Here is a 20,047-nt window from a genome sequence, read left to right as displayed (position 1 = left end):
TCAATAAAAACTTACGATGGGAGTAGATCAACATATGTGTACAATGCTTTCTGGATTTATATATTCCTATATGAGTTTGTATGCTAATCTGTGCTTTATCACTTCTTTACAAAATACACGTACTAACACTGAAAATAACAAAAACACACTCAGCAATTCAGGCAGCATTTGTGAGGATAGAAATATATGCCAAAGACTCTCATAAACTGGAAACATTAGAAAACAAGTGTGTTTGAAGTTGTAAGGAGGAGACTGGCGAAGAAATAATAGAATTATTATTACAGAAATAATACCAATGTTATCCAGTTAACATGACCACTTTTTTCCACTGGCAATTAGAGAGATAAAAGGAACAAAGAAACATGGTAGAATCGTCAGATGCAAAACACAGCAGTTGCCTGGTCGGGCAGCACCTGTTAAGAGAAAAAATTGAGCTAGTGCTGCCTGCAAATGGATGAGCTTACATCAGAACCAGTTAGCGACAACACAGACAGGAAAGATTAGTTAGCTGAAGTAGTTAAATTCAATACTGAGGGCTGCCGTGTGACCAAGTGGAAGATGGTGTCCTAGTCCTCGAACTCACTCTGGAATTCACTCTGATAATGTAGCAGGACAATGGTACAGAGCTGAGAGTTGGAATGTGATGGAGATTAGAACATGGGGGTCAAATTAACGTGTTTTTATTTACATTTGTCTTTTGTGCTCGCAGAAGTGATAAATGCTATTGTTGGGTGATGTATGCCCTCTGTTGGATCCGACTGTTTAGCTCTCAAATTAGGCCATTTAATGTATATTTTCTTTGCAGTTTAATGGTTAATTATCTGCTGTGTTAAGGTTCATGCCTGTTTCCTGACCTGAAAGAATATTGGATTAAAATATCAACATGCAATGCATCTAAGCTGTTCCTCTTCTGACCCCAATGTGACTTCTCTCATACATGACATGATATCCTTGTTACTTCACTTTCTGAGATAGATTCTAGTATGAACCAATGTCAGGGAGCTATATCCACAAACAACAGAGCTACAGTTGTCCCAGCTATGCACCCAAAATGCTGGAGGAACTCAGCAGTCCAGGCAACATCTACAGACAAGAGTAAGCAGTCGACGTTTCGGGCCGAGACCCTTTATCGGGACTTCATGGACTTACTCTTTTCCATAGATGCTGACTGGCCTGCTGAGTTCCTCCAGTTTGGATTTCCAGTATCCACAGATTTTGTGGAGTTATGGCTTTCCCAGGTTCATGCACTCAGAAACCATTCTGGTCATCCAAAAGGGATATTCTTCTCATCAGCTCAGATCGTCATTAAAACATAATGCCCAAGCACTGAATCGTGATGGCTTAGTCCATTTAAAGGTCAAACTGACCAAGCTGTCTTCTCTTTAAATCAGTAGCAGCCATGCCAGGCACTTTCTCAAGTATTTTCTGAATCTTAACAAACTTAATATTGTTTGCATATTTTGTCTGGGCTTCTTCATTAATTTTATCAAACTCTTATTTAGATAAGAGCTCTTAGTAGGTTTCACCACTTTGGCCATTGTTTTGATATGATCTTAATTTGTATGTATTTTTGTTACTTTGACCTTGAACTGGAAATATTAATAGATTGCAACCAAATAGATTATTGAATGTGAGAACAATTGAAAGAGTTAACAGAACATAGAACATAGAATATAGAATAGTACAGCACAGTACAGGCCCTTCGGCCCACAATGTTGTGCCGACCCTCAAACCCTGCCTCCCATATAAGCCCCCACCTTAGATTCCTCCATAGACCTGTCTAGTAGTCTCTTAAACTTCACTAGTGTATCTGCCTCCACCACTGACGCAGGCAGTGCATTCCACGCACCAACCACTCTCTGAGTAAAAAACCTTCCTCTAATATCCCCCTTGAACTTCCCACCCCTTACCTTAAAGCCATATCCTCTTGTATTGAGCAGTGGTGCCCTGGGGAAGAGGCGCTGGCTATCCACTCTATCTATTCATCTTATTATCTTGTACACCTCTATCATGTCTCCTCTCATCCTCCTTCTCTCCAAAGAGTAAAGCCCTAGCTCCCTTAATCTCTGATCATAATGCATACTTTCTAAACCAGGCAGCATCCTGGTAAATCTCCTCTGTACCCTTTCCAATGCTTCCACATCCTTCCTATAGTGAGGTGACCAGAACTGGACACAGTAATCCAAGTGTGGCCTAACCAGAGTTATATAGAGCTGCATCATTACATCGCGACTCTTAAACTCTATCCCTCGATTTATGAAAGCTAACACCCCATAAGCTTTCTTAACTACCCTATCCACCTGTGAGGCAACTTTCAGGGATCTGTGGACATGTACCCCGAGATCCCTCTGCTCTTCCACACTACCAAGTATCCTGCCATTTACTTTGTACTCTGCCTTGGAGTTTGTCCTTCCAAAGTGTACCACCTCACACTTCTCCGGGTTGAACTCCATCTGCCACTTCTCAGCCCACTTCTGCATCCTATCAATGTCTCTGTGCAATCTTTGACAATCCTCTACACTATCTACAACACCACCAACCTTTGTGTCATCTGCAAACTTGCCAACCCACCCTTCTACCCCCACATCCACGTCGTTAATAAAAATCACGAAAAGTAGAGGTCCCAGAACAGATCCTTGTGGGACACCACTAGTCACAATCCTCCAATCTGAATGTACTCCCTCCACCACCACCCTCTGCCTTCTGCAGGCAAGCCAATTCTGAATCCACTTGGCCAAACTTCCCTGGATCCCATGCCATGCCTTTTAACTTTCTGAATAAGCCTACCGTGTGGAACCTTGTCAAATGCCTTACTAAAATCCATATAGATCACATCCACTGCACTACCCTCATCTATATGCCTGGTCACCTCCTCAAAGAACTCTATCAGGCTTGTTAGACACGATATGCCCTTCACAAAGCCATGCTGACTGTCCCTGATCAGACCATGATTCTTTAAATGCCTATAGATCCTATCTCTAAGAATCTTTTCCAACAGCTTTCCTACCACAGACGTAAGGCTCACTGGTCTATAATTACCCGGACTATCCCTACTACCTTTTTTGAACAAGGGAACAACATTCGCCTCCCTCCTATCCTCCGGTACCATTCCCATGGACAACGAGGACATAAAGATCTTGGCCAGAGGCTCAGCAATCTCTTATCTCGCCTTGTGGAGCAGCCTGGGAAATATTCCGTCAGGCCCCGGGGACTTATCTGTCCTAATGTATTTTAACAACTCCAACAGCTCCTCTCCCTTAATATCAGCATGTTCCAGAACATCAACCTCACTCATATTGTCCTCACCATCATCAAGTTCCCTCTCATTGGTGAATACCGAACAGAAGTGTTCATTGAGGACCTCACTCACTTCCACAGCCTCCAGGCACACCTTCCTACCTTTATCTCTAATCGGTCCTACCTTCACTCCTGTCATCCTTTTGTTCTTCACATAATTGAAGAATGCCTTGGGGTTTTCCTTTACCCTGCTCGCCAAGGCCTTCTCATGCCCCCTTCTTGCTCTTCTCAGCCCCTTCTTAAGCTCCTTTCTTGCTTCCCTATATTCCTCAATAGACCCATCTGATCCTTGCTTCCTAAACCTCATGTATGCTGCCTTCTTCCTCCTGACTAGATTTTCCACCTCACTTGTCACCCATGGTTCCTTCACCCTACCATTCTTTATCTTCCTCACCGGGACAAATTTATCCCTTACATCCGCAAGAGATCTCTAAACATCGACCAAATGTCCATAGTACATTTCCCTGCAAAAACATCATCCCAATTCACACCCACAAGTTCTAGCCTTATAGCCTCATAATTTGCCTTTCCCCAATTAAAAATTTTCCTGTCCTCTTTGATTCTATCCTTTTCCATGATAATTATAAAGGCCAGGGAGCGGTGGTCACTGTCCCCCAGATGCTCACCCACTGAGAGATCTGTGACCTGACCCGGTTCATTACCTAGTACTAGATCTAGTATGGCATACCCCCTAGTCAGCCTGTCCACATACTGTGACAGGAATCCATCCTGGACACACTTAACAAACTCTGCCCCATCTAAACCCTTGGAACTAATCAGGAAGAGTAAAGACTTATACCAATCAAAAGAAACGTGAAACTTCTGATAAACTATAAAAAAAACAGCATGGTAGGGACAGTAAAAATTCTAAAGAGCAAAATCTTTGCATTAACCAAATGAGTGAAAAAACATTAAAACAATGGGCCCAAGCACTGAATCGTGATGACTTAATCTATGAAACAGTTCTCTGGCATGTATCAAAACATTATTAAAATTATCTATGCAGGAAGGATGTCTCAACACAGGTACAGTATGTTCGTAGAATGGGCTGCTGTATGGATGAAATAATCATTTGTGACCCCCCCCCCGCCTTCCCAGAAACTGATGGAAGGTTGATTATCCTGTGAAGGTGAAATCTATGAGTGAAAAAGAGAGAGCAAAAGAAAGAAAGGGAGATAGATAGTTAGATAGATGTATAGAGAGAGACAGACAGACAGGCAGACAGACAGAGATAGAGAGAAAGAGAGAGGGAGAAGAGGAGAGACAGAGAGGGAGAGGGAGAGGTGGAGAGACAAAGACAGAGAGAGAGAGAAAAAGAAAAAGAGATAGAGAGGCAAAGAGACAGAGAGAGAGAGGGAGAGAGGGGGAGAGAGGGAGGGAGAATAAACTCATTTACCATATCATATCATTTTTTCTCTAACCCATGGTGGATTATGACTGTCCAAGTGGCTATAATATTCATAATATTATAATAAAATGCAGGTTCATATCTGCAGTTTTGACATGGAACACTTATAGACAGATTAATGGCAAACGACAACTGAAGGCATTGTTTGTTTACATACAGTGTTTCATATTGATATGTGATTAGATTAACTTGAATTAAAATCAGAAGTAATTTCCTTTTTCTTTTGTTTCACATAACAGCATCATCCATGTGCAATTCCATTGAAACTGTATCATCACTTGTAACTCTATTCGAGTGAAGTAACCCCTTTGTTTTACCATGTGAAATAGAATTCAGAAATAAGACCTTGTAACATGAAAAATATCAAATTGCAGACACAGCAGGGGGAAAGAGGGCTATAGCACTATCTGAGGAGTTACTAAAGGATAAGCAGAAATTTTAATTGTTTATGTCAAGTGAGGCTTTACCCATGAAAGATCTGTCAGCCACAAAGATACTTCAGTCAGGAGGAGTGATCTAGTCAGTTACTCAGCAAGGTATCCAATGAGATTATCTTCAGATTGATTCCCAGGACATTGGGTTAAACTCACAGCACAAAGGGGTAAGGGGAGGTGAAAGAGAATTCTAATGACAGTTGTTGCGTTAATGTTACTCTTGCCTATCTACCTGTCTATGTTAACAGTAGTATGACAATAGAATGCAGAAAACCTGACAGGAGATTTTTGGTAAATAGCATAAAAACATCAGAGTTCATATTGTGTGTGCGTCACCCTGGATTTCCAGCATCTGTAGAATTTCTTGGGTTAATGATCTGAGGTAGTTTTACATATAGCATCATACCTTTAAAGGGAAAAAGGAGGGGCACCAGGGGTAGGAACAACTGCCTATTTACCTCCTCCCTTGCCTCCATTCAGAGCCGCAAACAGTCCTTCCAGGTGAGATAACACTTCAGCTGCAAATTTTTTGTGGTTGCCAACTGTATCTGGTGGCTCCCCATCTGGTCTCCCCAACATTGGTGAAACCCAGTGTAAATTGGGGGACAAATCCATCTGCTAAAAATGGAATTTCCCAGTGGCCAACAGACATTGATTGTTTATTTGTTCCCATAGATGCTGCTTGAACTGCTGAGTTCCTCCACCATTTTGTGTGTGTTGCTCTGCATTTCCAGCATCTACAGAATCTCTTGTGTTAATGACCTGGGTAGCCTTCAACCTGATGGCATGAACATCAATTTCTCCTTCTGATATAAAAAAAAATCCCTCCCCCTTCCACTTTCAATTATTTCCCACTCTGGCCCCTTAATTCTCTTCACCTGCCTATAACGTCCCTCCGGTGCCTCTCTTACTTCCCTTTCTCCCATGTTCCACTCTCCTCTCCCATCCTCTTTCAATCAGTTTTTGTTGATTGATATTTAACAAAAATACTCAGAAGGAAGCAGATATATAAATTGTACTTTGCATGGGAGATTTCACCATTCCTCAGCAAGAGCACACCACCTGAGAAGTGGGTGGAGGCATATACCCTCACAACATTTAAGAAATATCTAGATGAGCACTGGAATCATTGAGGCACAGAAGCTACCGGCCAATTGTTGGTAAATGAGATTAGTAGGTGGGTGCAATATTTGACATATACATAATGGGCCATAGGGCTTGAATCTGTGATGCATGGTCTATGATTCTTTGAGTGATTTAGCACCATAAGGGACCAAACAGATAGAGTCATGAAAGACATTCCTGTCTAATTGAGTCAGTAACAGATGGTGTTTGGTGAATAAGTAAATAAATGGGTTAGAGATCCAATTTAACTCCACCATGGGTGGTCCCAAGCCTGGCTGCAAAAGGAAGAAGGTTGGGCATGAGGCTAGCCAACACATCCTGTAAAAACCCAGAGCTACAGAAATGCCAATAGAAGCTAAAAAGACCTCATCCTTGGGAGAGGAAGGATCTTCACTTTGAAGAAGCATAAAGATGTGTGGTGAAAGTGGAAGCCACAGGGCCTATCTAACTTTGTCCCTGCTGTCAACGGCCTTTGACTCAGTAGGGGTGATAGACTGACAAAGGAGAAGAGATCCAACTTACCTCATCCACACCAATTCTTGTTTACAAATATATCCATCCAGAGTAGACTTGGTAGGAGCGAATTCCACACAATCCATACAAGAGCAAAGCCCTACCTTTATAATGGGTACACTCTATTTTTGTAAGGTGACGTTCGGCCAATGGTAAATGGGATGGATTTAGAATAAAATGAGAAACTCAATGATACAGGTTGAGTGGACCTCTTCATGGATGCTAGCCTTCAGCTGATTGACCTGCTCCATGTGTTATCAAGAAGGAATTGGATATGATGAATTCTGGCAGTACCTTGTCTTATGCTGAAACTACATCTTAGTCAATGTGTTCCAGTGGAGTCACAGCATTGCCATCTAACTAATAGTGTGAAAATTTTTATGGTCATATCCAAAAAAGCAAGACAAATCTGCTCTATATCTCACAGCCTTTCTGTCTCTTCTCATTCATCACCAAGTCTTGCCAAAAGTAGTATCAAATGGCCTTTCTCAAGAGCACATAGTCTGAGTTTCACCACTGTCACAGAACTAGCTCCCATTATAGTCCTGACCTAAATATGGGCAAGATTTCTGACACCTGACAGTTAAAATCTTCATGATGTATGATGACTTAAAGCAACTTTGAGAAAACTGGTTGGAAAGCAAGAAGAAATCTCTCCACTAGTTGTCCTCCCTCATGTACCCTATCTCCAGGTAATCACTCCAAGTTTCTCAAGTAGTTATGTTTGACCCACACATTGTTGACGGCTTCATCAACGACCTTCCTTCTGTCATGAGTCAGAGGCAGGGATTTTCAGCCTGGGTTGAGCAATACTCATTTTTATTCAGAAAATCAAAGAATCCATGTCCACATGTAGCAAGATCCAAACAAATACTTGAACATGGGGGACTGTCTCAAGAAATACTTGTGCCCCTCATGAGCCATCTCCAACAACAGTTTCAACCCACCCCTCGGATTTCAAAAGCATTATGTCCACTGGATGGTCCACCATCAATCTCCTTTGTATAACCATTAGCTAAAAGCTCAGCTGGAGGAAAAAAAATACGCATTTATTGGCACCACAAGACCTAATTCAGTGACAAGAAACTCCACTTTTGACTTGTCAAAGCTTTTCCACTATCCCCGAAGCACGAGTCCGGTGTGTACTAGGATACATTCCGTCTGCATGTATAGTCCAGTTCCAAAAAATCTAAAGAACCAGCCAAGTTATGAAAGACTATTTGTCGTCCTGTAAACTATATTAAAAGTTCACTCACTCTATCTTAGATACACTGTAGTAAAAGTATGTACTGTCTACAGAACGTAGAACATAAAACACTACAGTACAGTATAGTACAAGTCTTTGGCAGATCTTTAAACCTACTCTAAGATCAATCTTACTCTTCCTTCCTACATAGTCCTCCATTTTTTCTATGTGCCTGTTTATGAGTCTCTAAATGTCCCTTATGTATCTGCCTTTACCACCACCCTGGCAGTGTGTCCACTCATTCACCACTCACTGTGATAAAAACACACCTCTGACATTCCCCTCATGCTTTCCTCCAATCTCCTTAAAAATCATGCCCTCTTGTATTAGAAGGCACTTCAATAACTACTGAGGCTGGTTTTGAAAGCATCTTGCAAACAAGCAAACTTTGCCTGACAAGTTGTGTTTTGTGAAAACCACGGCCTTCAAGTATCTTCCCGGACAGATTATCCTGACTAAGAATATTCGTTGTTCCTCCGGCATTGCTGAGCCTCTGGAATGCTCCTTAGTACCTGCACTTGAAGGTCTACAGGATTTCAAGAAGTTTTGTTTTTTTTATTCACTGCTCCTGAAGAAACATTTTGTGTCATTTCTATTACTTCTGCTGCTCTCTTGATGAATCAGAATGGCAAACATTTCTTTCAAGTCTAAAACTCTCAGTTCTGCTATATTGTCAGTGCCATGTACACTCAGCAGAACATAACCAAGAGCATGCTATCATCATCAAAAATATCATTGTGCTAAAATTTCACTGAAGAAAACTGAGTCTGCTCTTCATACAAAACTTTCAAACTTCATTTGATAATGAAAGTCATTGAAAGCTTATGGATTTTAAATTACAATTTAAAAATAATCTTAAATATAATTATAAAGCCAACAAAAATTGTTGTGTACACCTAAGGAAGCAAGATTGCTTTGTAAGTAAAGCTGATGCTTTACTCAAGACAATGGGCTTTGAACTGTGTTCTAAGTAACATCAGGATGAATCTTATGACAGCCTGCCAATAGTTATTGTTGTAGAACTGTTGGAATTTACTAGTTGAAAGTGAAATGGTTATGTGTCTACTTATCAGCTATCCAACTGGACTGGTGCTCCTGAAACAAGGATCTCTGCTCCAGTATTAAGTCCTTTGTGCTACAAAAATGCTCAGCAAAAATTTGAATTACATTTTCACTGGATTGATGGCTGAAGTATTTTCATTTTCAGAGAGAAAAGATGCAAGATGTTAACACCTGTATGACGTTAAGAACAGTTGTTCTCTACCCCACTTTCTCACTCTCTCTCTCTCTCCCTGTCTCATATAAACATGCAAACACAAAACGCACAATGAGAAACACAAGCACAGAGATATTCTTGTCAGCATAAAGCCTACAAAGTACCCAGGACATCTTCAAGGAGCGGTGTCTCAGAAAGGCAGCATCTATTATTAAGGACATTAGGCACCAGGGGCACGTCCTTTCCTCACTGTTACCATCAGGTAGGAGGTACAGAAGACTGAAGGCACACACTCAGCGATTCAGGAACAACTTCTTCCCCTCTGCCACCCGATTCCTAAATGGAGATTGAACCCATGAACACTACCTCACTTTTTAAAATATATATCATTTCTGTTTATTTGCACAATTTTTAATCTAGTCAATATATGTATACTGTAATTTATTTATGTATTATTATTATTGTTATTTTATTATTTTTTTCTTCTTCCATATTATGTATTGCATTTAACTGCTGCTGCTAAGTTAACAAATTTCACGTCATATGCCGGTGGTAATAAACCTAATTCTGACATTCATATCACAAAAGTGGCTTCCAGCTCTGACAAAAAAATAGAATCTGTATTTTCCACAATGAGTGATTTACCTCCTGAATCTCCTGAGCTTTCCCACTCATAAAAGCCTGATGAAGATTGATGGTGGACTCCTCCACTTGCCTGAAAATGTTGGAGTGGGGTATTGCTTTAGATAGCATGCTCAAATGGACCACACCTATAACACAGCAGCCCATCCATCCCTGCATCTGACCTGGAGATGCCAAAAAATCAAACCGCCAATCTCGGCAAACCTATTCCCAGTTATTTTGTAAGCACCAAAAACCCCAGGAATAATCCTGTCTGTATCGTGGAATCTTAAAACCACATTTTCATTTACCAAGTGTTGACCATGCCTACTGTACTTAGGACATGATATAGGAAATAACCTGTCATAGAATTCTTAGTAAAATACAGCTTTTCTATAGAGTAGTGAAATCAGGGCTTGTGTTTTCCCTTAATTTCTTGGTTAATCTCAGTTCTACATGATTCAGGCAAGTTCAGGCAAACCTACCTGGAGTAATCTACTGAATGCTCTATCTGAATTGTACTCAAGTAGAATGCGGTTTAACCATGTTGCAACCTTGTGTACAGAGAGGCTTCAGAGGTTAATAGATGTTATCCGATAATCACCATATAATTCAGACGGAGTGATTTCAAAGAGAAGTGAAAAAAGCAAAGCATAGATTTTTGAAAATCCGTCATGAAAAAGCCAAAAAGAGCAGGCGCCTTGCAAATTTATATGTTCAAAACTTGTGGACAATTGAATATCAAGGATTTAATTATCCAAATTGGAGAAAGCATCAATGAAGTTAATGGCCTGCCATGGCCTCATCCAATCCAATGTGCTGATGACTCATGGTAGGGCAAATTTCACTTTAGCCATGAGCTTTAAATGGTTGTGAGACATAGCAAGCAAAGAAGATTGTCTTCTCCATTATACATGTTAACTGTACCCCAATACTCAGTCTGCTAATGGTTGAAGCTAAAAGTAACTTACAACCGGAGAAAAGAAAGAGAAAAATGAAGAAGGTGAGACACATGAAAGAGCGGAAAAAATTTTAGATTTAAATCTCTCACAGAAAAGTGTTGTAGCAATCATATATAATGTAATTATGAATTTATGCCCTGATGTTTCCAATAAAATTAAAGCTGACTGGGAAAGAGAACTTAAGATTATTATACCGATTGAAAAATGGGAAAAAATTCTTCAGTTGGTTAATTCATCCTCTATATGTGCTAAACATGTGTTGATATGGTTTAAAGTAGTGCACAGGCCTCATATGTCCAAAGATAAACTATCTCGTTATTATTCTTATATTAATCCAATATGTGATAGATGTCATTGCGAGATAGCTTCTTTAACTCACATGGTTTGGTCATGTCCTTTGTTGGAAAAATATTGGAAAGATATTTTTGACATTATTTCCACGGTTTTGAATATAGATTTACAACCCCATCCAATTACTGCTATTTTTGGATTACCAGTGATAGATTCAAATTATTTAACCTCTTCAGCATGTAGGATGATTGCATTTCTTACTCTAATGGCAAGAAGATCCATTTTGCTGAATTGGAAAGAGATTAACCCTCCCACTGTATTTCATTGGTTCTCACAAACTATGGTATGTTTGAATTTGGAAAAAATTAGAAGTGCTGTTTATGACCCTTCCATTAGATTTGAAAAAACTTGGAGGCCATTCATTCAGCATTTTCATTTGATGTAATTTGACCATTTCCAAACTTGTTTTATTTCTCTGTACCGTTGGTTGAGAGGAATGGAGTCGTCGACACTAAGGTTTTCTTTTTTCCTATTTTCAACTTGTTAGTATTGCCCAAATCTTTTAGTTTAGTGGACTAATTCTGTTTAGTTTTTTTCTGGGATGGAGTTTGTTTTTTTTTTCTATTTTTTTTCTTTTTCATGATTTTTCTGCAGTTTTTTTTTGCTTTGTATTACTCATTGTTATTCTACACGATTGGGAGCTTCGTCAATTTATACTATATGGTTTTACAATTACTCGTTTTAACTGTAACAATGTATCTCCTACTACTTGTATTTTTGCTTTATGTTTTCATTTTTTGAAATTAATAAAAATATTGAAAAAGAAAGAGACACATGAAAGAGTATTCACTACATTGCCTTTTTTGGAAATCTGTAACCATGCGGAAATAACATCAGAATGGGAAATTTTGGTCAAACCATCAGCCATCTCAATGTTCTTTAATACACCTGCTTAGGACTGATAAACAACAAATAATGAAGTTGTTTGAGTTAGGCCTTTTACAATAGTGCAATCTCATTGCCTTGTTTAAGAAACAGACAGTATCTGATATTGAGGAGTGACCATTTGGTGGCTTCAGAAATTACAAGATAACATTTCCAGTTGTATCATAACAAAACATGAAGTGCCAAGTTTTAAAAATGCAGCAAAATTCAATTACAATCAATGCACAATTAAAGTTGAATCTATTTCAATAAAGAAATGTTGATTGGCTCATCCTGAAGATAACATTGATTGCCTTAGAGCTGCAGTCTCAAGATAAACTGCCTTTTTTTAAATAAGTGACTGCATCACGTTCACTTTAAATGTGACCAGACTATTGATGAGAAAACAGATGGGAAATCAATAAGGCACAGGAGTGTCATGGCCGAGATTAATGAAGGTGAATCTGTCCAAGAACAAATGGTATCTGCTTGACTGAAGATTGTATGCATCAAGGCTCCGAGTCCTTCCAATGAGTCAAGACATGAAGAACATATACCAGCCCGGAAAAAGGATTATTAACTTAGACTGATTATTTGCAGAATCTGAACTGCTAAAGGCTTTGCTAGTATATTTTTAATGATATTTGACAGGCGGAAAATAAGAAGTATTGACAAATGTTCTATTGCTGTCTGTCTGCCAGTTTCTGATTCAAAGTGGTATTAGGTTTGAGTGTTCCAATACCCTCTTTGAACACTGCTGTGGTATCATACAGTACTCTTCTTAATTTGCTTTCAGTTGACTCTTTTGTAGGGAACGTGGCATGCAAATAGTGGATGAATCTCCAATCAACTTGTAATTGTCTCAGCCCTACAATGCTGGCCTTCGCTCTTTAGCACATACAAGCTCAATGGTGCTTGTTGATTGTTGTATTTCACTGTTACAAATGTCATTCCCACAGGAGTAATCTTTTCTCCAGTACAAGTTCTTAGTTGGATATCTGCAGGCTTCAGTTTGGTATGTTTGAAATGCCATTCAAATTACTTTTGTGAAATAAATGAAACAGCTGAGTCATTGTCCGATTCTATTTTAATTAATTTTCCGTTCACTTCCAGGTAGGCCATATTGCTTTGCCCTCATTAGTTTTCACATTGTAAGTCTTAAGACACTCAGTCCTGTGTCCTGTTATCAGATCTTTCATCAGCAGCATGCAGATTAGTGTTCTGTTTGGAACTATAGCCTAGCTTTTTATCTCATCTGCTCCAGATGCAGTACATTTATTTTTATCTGCCTGACATTCTCTTTATATGTGTCCTACTGTGTTACACTTTCTGCAAGTTTCACCTTTAAATTTGCATTTGTTTGGTGTATGTGATTCCCTGCCACAATGGTAACACATTTATTCTGGCTAGACCAGTTTCTGTTTAGATATTGCAATTTTGTTCATGCTCACTTTTATTCCAGGAAGCAGCTCAAAAACTCTATTACTGCTGTTTCCATTGATACAGCTATTTTATTTTTTTTTTAATTTTATTTTTATTTGGATAAGGAGTTCACAATTATCATGTACGTTTTTCACACATATAACCTTTTCCATTTTTTTATATGTATAAAACTACAATTATTTATACATTCTTAAGTACACATTGAGATGATATAAAAGCAAAATAAACATTTAAATAGATAATTATTTGTTGTTTTTTTATGGAAAATAGAGAATTATCACAAGTAAAGGGAAAGATTTGGGAAAGGGATAAAAAAATGAAAAAATTAAGTAAATAAGTACATAGGGATTGGATAATTATGTCTGCGGGCAGGAACAAGCACGAACAAATTGGGATATAAACACCTACAATGATACAGCTATTTTAATTGCTCTTTCAAATGTAAGTTGTACGTCAGTTAGGAGGCATTTTTGAATGCCTTCCTGTCAGATTCTACAAACTAAGCAATCTCTCAGTGAATCATTAAGCCCATTATTGAACTGACAATGCTCAGAAAACTACTTCAATTCAGCCACGTAAGCTGAAATGGATTCCCCTTCCTTTCAAGTTCACTTAAGAAATCTAAAGCATTCTGCAGTTAGCAATGGTTTTGGTTCTAAATGTTTCTGCAATGCTTTCTTGATATCAACAAAGCTCATTTCTGCTGGTTTGATTGGAGCAGTTAAATATCTAAGCAAACTATATGACTTTAAACCCAATGCACACAGCTTCAAAACACTGCTTAATTCACTCAGTATACAGTTATCTCTGTGCAATTAAGCATTTCTATCTTTCTGATGTAGCCAGTCATTTCTGCTTTATATTATTTATTTTTGTTATCATCCAGTACTCACTGTTTATAAACCCATGAATTCCATCATTTTCTGCTTTTTTTTAAATTTCAAAGGTTTCAAAGGTACATTTACTGTCAGAGAAATGTATACAATATACATCCTGAAATGCTTTTTCTTCACAACCATCCATGAAAACAGAGGAGTGCCCCAAAGAATGAATGACAGTTAAATGTTAGAACCCCAAAGTCCTCCCAAGTCCCCTCCAGCTCCCCTCCCTCCCATTCATAAGCGATAGCAAGCAATGATACCCCCACCAGCAAAAAAAAAGAACTGGCTCCCACCACTGAGCACTCAAGCGTGCAGCAAAGTAACAGCAAAGACACAGACTTGCAGTATTCCAAAGACTAGTTGTTCACCTGGTATTCAACATACCACAGGTTCTCTCTCTCCCTAATAAGGGAGAAAGAGGTTACTCCATTTAACAGTGAGAGGGGAGACTTAACAAACAACTCACAGGTTTATGATGTTAAAAGTCCGTTACGTTGCTTTTTCCACGCGTTGTGCCCCAAGATCTCAGGTCTCTGGGCACATAACCAAAGATCTTCTGTCTCCCACAGCACACCAATCTCCTGCCGGGACAATGATCCACCTGTCCCCAGAACCACCAGTTCTCAGCCCTCCAAAGGTGAGCTGAGTTCTTAGGCTGTGTCCTTGGCGTGTCGAATAACGGCTAGTCGTGAAACCCGGAGAGCGGGTCCCATTCCTGCAAAGAACTGAAGTCAGCATGTAACTCCAGGTCATGGTCTTTGAACGAACCTTGAAAGGAAAAAAATAGAGATATTAAAGATGAAAATAGAGCTGTTTCCGAAGATGCATGCAAAGGAGTCGCCATTAGGCGCCATTGTCTCCTCCTAAGCTCCTCCTCCTTGACCATCTTCTTTTCCCAAGGAATCACGCGCTGCGCTTTTTTTAATAAAACTCAAATGTCTCACTGCACTTTTTAAAAACTCTATCATCTCACTGCACTTCAACAGATAGGTAGTTGTCCCAGGCTCATTTAAAACTTCCTCATCGCCACTATTATGTTTTGTAACTTCAAAACATAAAACTAATTGAAAGCAAAAACACAGACTCAGGAATGTGTGTCTTAGTTCCGTTTTTACTTTATCCCCATGCTCCATGTTTTACTTCAAATTAGTTTTATGCTCTGGAGTAACAAAACTTAACACAAAGTACACCCTATCCTCGTTATATGCGTCTTCAGACAATGTGGATTTACAGTTATGCGAGGAACCTATTTCTACCAACTTCTCCTTATATGCGACCAAAACTCACAGTTATGCGAGGAGCACTGGTTTCCCGCCAATAAAAGTCGCGTGTGCACACCTCAGTCTCACTGTTGGGATGAGAAGCATCGCTTTCCTGCCAACATAAGTCAGGTGCTCCCGCCAATCTCACTCCCGCCAGTCTCGCTTTGGATTTGGCAAGGTGTGGCTGCGCGATCTTAAGCTTTTGTTGGTTTTTCCTACAGTGCAGTGATTTTGTGCTTGAAATATTTAACTATGCCTCCTAAGCATCCGACGTCATGTCCTGGGCCATCAGTCGAGCTGCAGAGAACCGCTTTAACACTTGAAAAAAAGTTGGAAATTATAAACAGCGCAGCATCAGCTGAAGGTAACACAGCTCTGGGACGCTAGTGCCGGGAACAGAATCTTGCCTTTAAAGTTCTTTTGTTGCTTGACAATGTGGCAGCCCATCCTAAACATTTGGACAGCATTCATCCTAACATAACAGTGCGTTTCCAGTCACTTAACACAACATCGCTGATTCAACCACTCAACCAAGGTGTGATCCACATTCAAGGCGTACGTTTTTTTTTACAGCGAATTTTCTCTCAGATGCTGCAAGCAACAGACGAGTTTGAAAATCCCGGGAGTTTACCAACGGTGAGGGAATGGTGGAAGTCGGAACACTTGGCACAAATGGTGATGGACATGGACCCAAGTTTAGAACGGAGTCAGCATTTCAGTCATTCCCTACCGTCAACCCTTCTTCCCTACAAGTGAATTTATGCTGAAAAACAAAATGCTGCCAAGCAAACAACCCTCACTACTTTCTTCAAATCGGTGTCATCTCCTGCTGCCGGCAGTTCTAAGAGTTCTGTGAGTCTTCCTTCACCCTTTGCTGTGCTTGATATGATCCTGACGACCACAACCATCCACCTTATCCATGTAAAGCTGCCCGACACCACAACAACCACTCATCTCCCAGAGCAAACACACCTGCCACTGTTGGTGAGGACTGTACCCCCTCCGATGATAACTTTCTATGATTTATTACATTGAACATTACCTTAAGTTGATGAAATATAATACAAATGTTGTCTTGTGGTACTGCTTTTGTGTCATATTGGTATGAAAATGTGAATACATTACAAAATAAAACATATTTAGGAAGCCCTCTGGAATGCATCCCTATTTTCTCCATTTAAATAATTATTCATATTATGCGATTTCACATTATGCGTCGACTGCGAGGAACGTATCCCTCGCAAATAACGAGGATAGGGTGTACTAACACAGACATGTGGTTTGATTGTAGAATGCATTTATTCCATGCAGTATGATATAGACATTTTATTTTTATACAGAAGCAATTATAAAAGGTGATCCATGCAGTGTGCTGCTCTAAAAGGCTATATTAGTAAATCTTCACAAGTCTACACACACACACACACACACACAAATATACTTCTGGGCGCCTAGGGGCCACTCATGTGGCAACAGAACTCTCCATGGATACAATTAAATATTCTCGTTTTAGCCTGATACAGCTAAAAATCACAACTGCTTCCAAGGTCAGTGCAGTTAACAAAGATGTCTTAATGCGTTTAAATGAACTATCACTGCTTAAAACTGAGAGAAACAATACTGATTGTGGATGGATTCACCCTCATAGGATTCCACGAGGAAGCATGACTGTAGATTGGGGTCACAGGTGCATTTAAGGAAACGGGGTTTTAAACTCCCAATACTGATTATCTTGCTGGTGAACGTGCAGTCTCTGGTGAATAAAATCCATGATCTCAGAGCCAGAGTGCTGAATCAGAGGGACGTTAACCCCTTCCGTGCCGGATGCAGTGATTCAGATCAACGGGTTTACTATACACCGTCAGGAGAGATCTATAGAGTCTCTCAAAAGCAGAGGTGGAGGAGTATGCCTCATGATCAACTCTTCTTGGTGCACGAATATATCAATACTGTCCCAATTCTGCTCACCAGACCTGGCATATCTGGCAGTTAAGTGCAGTCCTTTTTACTTCCCACGGGAGATCTCCAGGATCATTTTGGTAGCAGTGTACATTCCGCCTCAGGCCAATGTCAATCAGGCTTTAGATGATCTCAGCAATGGGATCAACAAGCACGAAACAGTGTAGTCTAACGCCATCACCATCATTTTGGGAGATTTTAACCAGGCCAGCCTGAAAAAAATCACTAAGCAATTACCATCAACAGATCACTTGCAATACCAGAGGAAACAACACACTGGAGCATTGCTACACCACCATCAAGAATGCCTACCATACTATTCCATGCCCTCACTTCCGGAAATCTCATCACCTGGCTGAACTTCTACTCTCTGAGTACAGGCAAAGAATGAAGACTGCAGCACCAGCAGTGAGGACCAGGAAGGTATGGTTAAGGGAAGCACAGGAGCACCTACAGGACTGCTTTGAATCAGTGGACTGGACTGTATTCAGGGATTCATATTCAAACCTGGACGAGTATGCTGTAGATGTTAACAACTTCATTAAAACCTGTGTGGATGAGTGTGTGCCCACAAAAACTTGCTGTACATTCCCAAACCGAAAGCCCTGGATAAACCTTGTCTGCTGAAGGCGAGATCTGTGACATTCAAGTCTGGCGACCCAGGCCTGTTCCAGAAAACCAGTAGGATTTGCGGAGGGCTATTTCAAGAGCGAAGAGACAATTTTGAATGAGGTTGGAGGCAACATGGGATGTATGACAACACTGACAGAGTTTGCAAGACATTGCTTCCTACAAAGCAAAACTCAATAGCATGAATGGCAGCGATGCTTCACAACCAATGAACTCAGTGCCTTCTATGCACGCTTTGAATGGGAGAATCTAACTTCAGCTGTAAAGATCCCTGCTGCACCTGATGACCCTGTGATCTCTGTCTCAGAGGTCGATGTTAGGCTGGCTTTAAAGAGAGTGAACCCTTGCAAGGCGGAAGGGCCTGATGGAGTACCTGGTAAGGCTCTTAAAACCTGTACCAACCAACTAGCGGGAGTATTCAAGGACACTTTCAACTTCTCACTGCTACTGGCAGAAGTTCCCGCTTGTTTCAAAAAGGCAACAATTATACCAGTGCATAAGAAGAATAATGTGAGCTGCCTTAATGACCATTACCCAGTAGCACTCACATCTACAGTGAAGAAATGAGATGTTGGTCATGACTAGACTGAACTCCTGCCTCAGTAAGGACCTGGACCCATTGCAATTTGCCTATGGTCACAATAGGTCAACAGCAGATGCAACCTCAATGGCTCTTCACATGGTTTTAGACCACCTGGACAATAAAAACCCTTATGTCAGAATGCTCTTCATCGACTATAGCTCAGCATTTAATACCATCATTCCCATAATCCTAATTGTCTAGTTGCAGAACCTGGGCCTCTGTACCTCCGTCTGCAATTGGATCCTCGACTTCGTAACTGGAAGACCACAATCTCTGCAGATTGGTGATAACATCTCCTCCTCGCTGACAATCAACACTGGTGTACCTCAGGGATGTGTGCTTAGCCCACTGCTCTACTCTCTCTATACCCATGACTGTGCTGCTAGGCATAGCTCAAATACCATCTATAAATTTGCTGATGATACAACCATTGTTGGTAGAATCTCAGATAGTGAAGAGAGGGCATACAGAAGCAAGATATGCCAACTAGTGGAGTGGTGTCGCAGCCTGGCACTCAATGTCAGTAAAACAAAAGAGCTGATTGTGAACTTCAGGAAGGGTAAGACAAAGAAACACATTTCAATCCTCATAGAAGGATCAGAAGTGGAGAGGGTGAGCAGTTTCAAGTTCCTGGGTGTCAAGATCTCTGAGGATCTAACCTGGCCCCAACATATCGATGCAGTTATAAAGGAGGCAAGACAGCGACTATACTTCATTAGGAGTTTGAAGAGATTTGGTATGTCAACAAATACACTTAAAAACTTCTGTAGATGTACCGTGGAGAACATTCTGACAGGCTGCGTCACTGTCTGGTATGGGGGGAGGGGCAGGGGGAAGGTGGTGGTGGTGGGCTACTACACAGGACCTGAAAGAAACTGCAGAGGATTGTAAATCTAGTCAGCTCCATCTTGGGTACTAGCCTACAAAGTGCCCAGGACACCTTCAAGGAGCGTTGTCTCAGGAAGGCAGTGTCCATTATTGAGGACCTCCAGCACCCAGGGCATGTCCTTTTCTCACTATCAGGCATGAGGTACAGGAGCCTGAAGGCACACACTCAGCAATTCAGGAACAGCTTCTTCCCCTCTGCCATCCGATTCCTAAATGGACATTGAACCCTTGGACATTACCTCACTTTTTTATAAATATTATTTCTGTTTTTTGCACGACTTTCAATCTATTCAATATCTATACTGTAATTGATTTACTTATTTATGTATTACTATTTTATTTTTTTCTTCTATCTCATGTGTTG

The sequence above is a fragment of the Mobula hypostoma genome, chromosome 26 (genome assembly GCF_963921235.1).
Source record: "Mobula hypostoma chromosome 26, sMobHyp1.1, whole genome shotgun sequence".
In the NCBI taxonomy this organism is placed as follows: domain Eukaryota; kingdom Metazoa; phylum Chordata; class Chondrichthyes; order Myliobatiformes; family Myliobatidae; genus Mobula; species Mobula hypostoma.
This window is presented reverse-complemented; position numbering follows the sequence as displayed.